Genomic DNA, 4,275 nt, shown 5'->3' on the forward strand with positions numbered 1-4,275 from the left:
AAGACCGGATGGGATGACAGGTTCATACAAAATTCTATCACCTCTTTCCCTCTCAGAAGTCACTGTGCTCAGGCTACGGAGGAGAAAAGCTGTCTGGTCATCAGCTTTCTGTGTTGTTGCCTTATGGTTCTATCCTGATAGAATCTGAGTGCCTCCTAAGGATCACAGCAGAAGTTCTATTTTGTTGCTGCATTTTGTTGCTCTTTAAGTAAACACTGAGCCTTCAGTGAAAAGCTGAGCTTGAAGATTCCAGTATGTGGGGGGAAGCCTGAAGTCCTTTTCCAAGTCTCCCTGCCTCCACCCAGATCCAGGTACTCAATACTCCTGAAAGAATGTGCCTGCCTAGCCACATACATCAAGGCTCAGCTCAAATGCTCTCTCCTCAGGAGATGGTCCCCTCCCATGGCTATTCCCTGTCCCTCATAAGTTCCGTGTGAGATCCATGTAAAGCCTCTAGTGAGAACAGGGCTGGATCTCAGTCAGCTTTCTCGTCCCAGGGGCACTGAGCCAGTGTCCTGAGCACAGAAAAGCACCTGCTACTCTCCATGGAATTGCCTGTCCTCAGCCAGCCCGTCAGTAGCTTCAAAAATCAAAGAACTAGGGACTTTACAACAATTATGCAACCCTAGAAGTGCTTTACAAGAATGAGTTCCAACATTATTTATGTTTCAAATTTTATAATTAGCAGTTACAAATCTGCCAGTGCAGAGTCCTGTGATCACAGAACTAAATTATCTCCACTTTCACTTTGAAACTGAAGTACAGTAAGACACCCATTTGCAGCTTGGTGTTTTGCATTTTGCCTCTTTTCCCATCTGGCCCCTGCCCACACTAAATGCTGTAGCTCCTGACTCATCTTTTTATTTGTATGGTGCAGAAGTCTGCTTTTCCTAAAATGATGCCACATGGCTGATTCCCAAGTAGTTTTCAGAATTGTCTATGTGGACTGATTTTGCATCAATCAGAGAAGGAAATCATGTGTTTTTTGCAGGAATGTTCAGTTCATTAGGGCTGGAGAGCTTGTGTCACAAGGACCCTTCTAACAGGGTTTGCATTTTCTCACTCATTGTCAGTGGCACATAAGTAAGTACATAATGGTACTGAAGAGAGAAGACAGCCGAAGCTTCCAGCTGAAGAAATAATGGTCTAGGAGAGGTAGCCCAAGCAGTGATTTTTTTTTTTCCTTCAGTGTTCTGTAGGAAAGAAACCACCACATTCCATGGAGTTTGGAAGCCAGTCAACGAGCAGTAGAAAAACCAGGTTAAAAAACAGGCCCTTCCCTTCTAGGCTTCATTTTCCTCATCTTTAAAATGGGGACCAAAGTTAGATTAATAGAGTTCTTCCTTATTTTTCCTCCTCCTAACAGAAATGCCTATAGGCTCTCAAAATAACTTTATGAAAACGTTCTCAATTTCCATCATTATGAATATATAAAGGGGAATTGTTCTGGCAGGTTGACCCTTGTGCAGCTGTAGGAAGTGGCGAAGCAGTCTCTGGAAGCCACATTCTCTCAGAGAAGAGTTGGAACTTGAAGCCCAGGGGACAGGCAGGCAGACCTTCGATCATGATTGCTGAAGATCCAGGCGCAGCTGGAGACTTGTGGCCCAGATGCGGATTCACACTGGGAGGTGGGCTTAGAGATACACAACATGTGTGAGCTACAAAGTGGCTACTGCTTAACCTGGACCCTCTGTATCTTGCACAAGAATCTGTGGCTCACCCTTCCTGGGTGGAAGCAGAATTCTGGGAAACACAGTTCAGTTCAGCTGAGTGGCTGCATTACAAAGCACCACAGTGGCTGTCACAGGATGGTGGGATTCCAGATGACTCCTTTATATTTTTACGTGTTTTAATTCTTCACAATGAACATGTATTACTTATCTGAAACAATATAAAGCAGTTCTCTTTGGGGGAAAAAATCTTCTTTAACTAAAAGGAATTCTAAGAATTAGAGCTTCACTATTAAAAATTAAGAGAAAGGATGCCACATATTATACAGGTGAACATCATAGCTCTTTTCTGAAATGAATATTTAAAAGACGCCCATGTTTTAATTCCTCTTTTTGCCACTCAACAGCTGTTGCCATTGGCATTAAGCCCTAAAAATCCAGATGAAGAATGAAGTACTAGGAAAAATAGCTTCTCAGTCACGGAGCATAGTGTAGGAAGGTGACCTGCGAGCTACATGGTCCTCTAGCCTAAGAGGCGCTGCTGTAGATGATGTAACCGATAGAAACATCAGGGTTTGGCTCTCAGGGACTCTCTCCCTTCTGACACCAAAATCCTTTTCCATAGCGTATAGGAGATTCTGCTGTGTTGACAGACCATAAACACACTGAGATTAAGGAGAAACTGATAAACACATTTTAGCCCTTGTGTAGTATGCTAAGGTTTAAACTGAGCACCAGAACAGGAAAAGTGGGGTGGCCTCATTGGTGTCACCTAGAGCCACCAGTCTCTATTTTCCTAATGTGGCACATGTGATGGTTTCACCTGCCTGGCACTTTTCCCTGGGCCTTCTGCTTTTAGTTATGCCACTGACAGGTTGTTCCCTAGAACCTCATCCCTCTCTCTTCTGCTTATGAAAACACATCAGAAAGCAAGTGAGTGAAAGTCATGTCATAAGGATGACCTTCATTTAGTCTGTGGCAACTTGCTTTTCAGGCAAGCTTTGAAATGGAAGCCATTAGTTACAAAGTAGTTGCAATTCCACGTGAGTGTCACTAAACCATGGTGAAAAAATTATGGTCTTCAAAATAGTATGCGTGTAAACTGGCCCAGACTGTGTGGCATGGGAAGACGACATCGCAGCTAGTTCTAGGTGCTTCTTTTTCATCTCACCCGGGAAAAAAAAAATCAGTGTTTTATAACGGTATTGAAAATTAATGCCTGTGTAAAGTTTCTAGACAGGTATCCATATAATGTGTATAAATGCTAAAACATTTTTTTACTGACTGGGGTGCAAAATTTAAAAAAATTTGAGGGCACCTGGGTGGCTCAGTGGTTGAGCGTCTGCCTTTGGCTCAGGTCAGATCCTGGGGTACTGAGATCAAGTCCCACATTAGGCTCCCCCGCAGGGAGCCTGCTTCTCCCTCTGCCTATGTCTCTGCCTCTCTCTGTCTCTCACGAATAAATAAATAAACACTTTAAAAAAATTGAAACAACCTAAAAGAAAGCAAAACTTTTTATTTATTTATTTATTTATTTATTTATTTATTTATTTATTTACTTACTTACTTACTTACTTATAGATTTTATTCATGAGAGACACAGAAAGAAGATGAGAGAGAGAGAGACAGACAGACAGACAGACACAGGCAGAGGGAGAAGCAGGCTCCATGCAGGGAGCCTGATGTGGGACTCGATCCCTGGTCTCCAGAATCAGGCCCTGGACTGAAGGTGGCGCTAAACCTCTGAGCCACCGGGGCTGCCCTTATTGTCTTATTTAAATGCTGACTTGGGAAGAGAGTCAGTACTCAAATATTACAGGATTAACAAAGACAAAAGCCCAGTGTTTTTCCTATTAATTAATAAAACCCCAAATAAAAGCTATGGTAACAGCTGGTAATAAATGTTAAAAAAGAGAGAGGAAACAAGAATACAAGAATGGAATGAGAATAGCATCTTTCAGGTAAAGATGCAGCGCCCCCTATGCCCACCGGGCACACCCAGATATACAGGTAGAACCTAGCATGTAATCCCTACCACAGTCTAGGGGAAAAAGGATGTAACAAAATGGACAGGCTCTTGGCATTCTGATGTGGCCTTTAGCATCTGTCCTCTTACAGAAAAAAAAGGCAACTAATTTTATAGCTGACCCGAGAGTGTTTAGAAGGAAAGACACATCGTGAGGCCGGAATCCTACAGTTATATTATATGAGCCCCAACTCCAGGATGGAAAAGGAGTGGCCCCGGGAACCACTACATGGCCCAGACTGTGTGGGCATGGGAAGACGACATTGGAGCTAGTTCTAGGTGCTTCTTTTTCATCTCACCCGGGAAAAAAAATCAGCCCTCTCCTCTACCAACCAGAAGTCTCTGGGGGTTGGGGGGTGGGAGAGATGTGGTTTGGGCCAGACATTTACCAAGACAGGAATACCAACATCATAAGTCTACACTGTCCTAGGAGAGTAGGTGAAACAAAGCCATAGGCAGCGGGAGAAAGTGTAATGAACCCAGCAAGAACAGACTAGAATTTTCTGTAATGTTCTAAACCAGGGTGATTAGGAAAGGGCCTTGAGTATTAAAAAAAAAAAAAATCACCGGAAACATGGA

Source organism: Canis lupus, chromosome 2 (assembly GCF_003254725.2).
Source record: "Canis lupus dingo isolate Sandy chromosome 2, ASM325472v2, whole genome shotgun sequence".
Classification (NCBI taxonomy): Eukaryota; Metazoa; Chordata; class Mammalia; order Carnivora; family Canidae; genus Canis; species Canis lupus.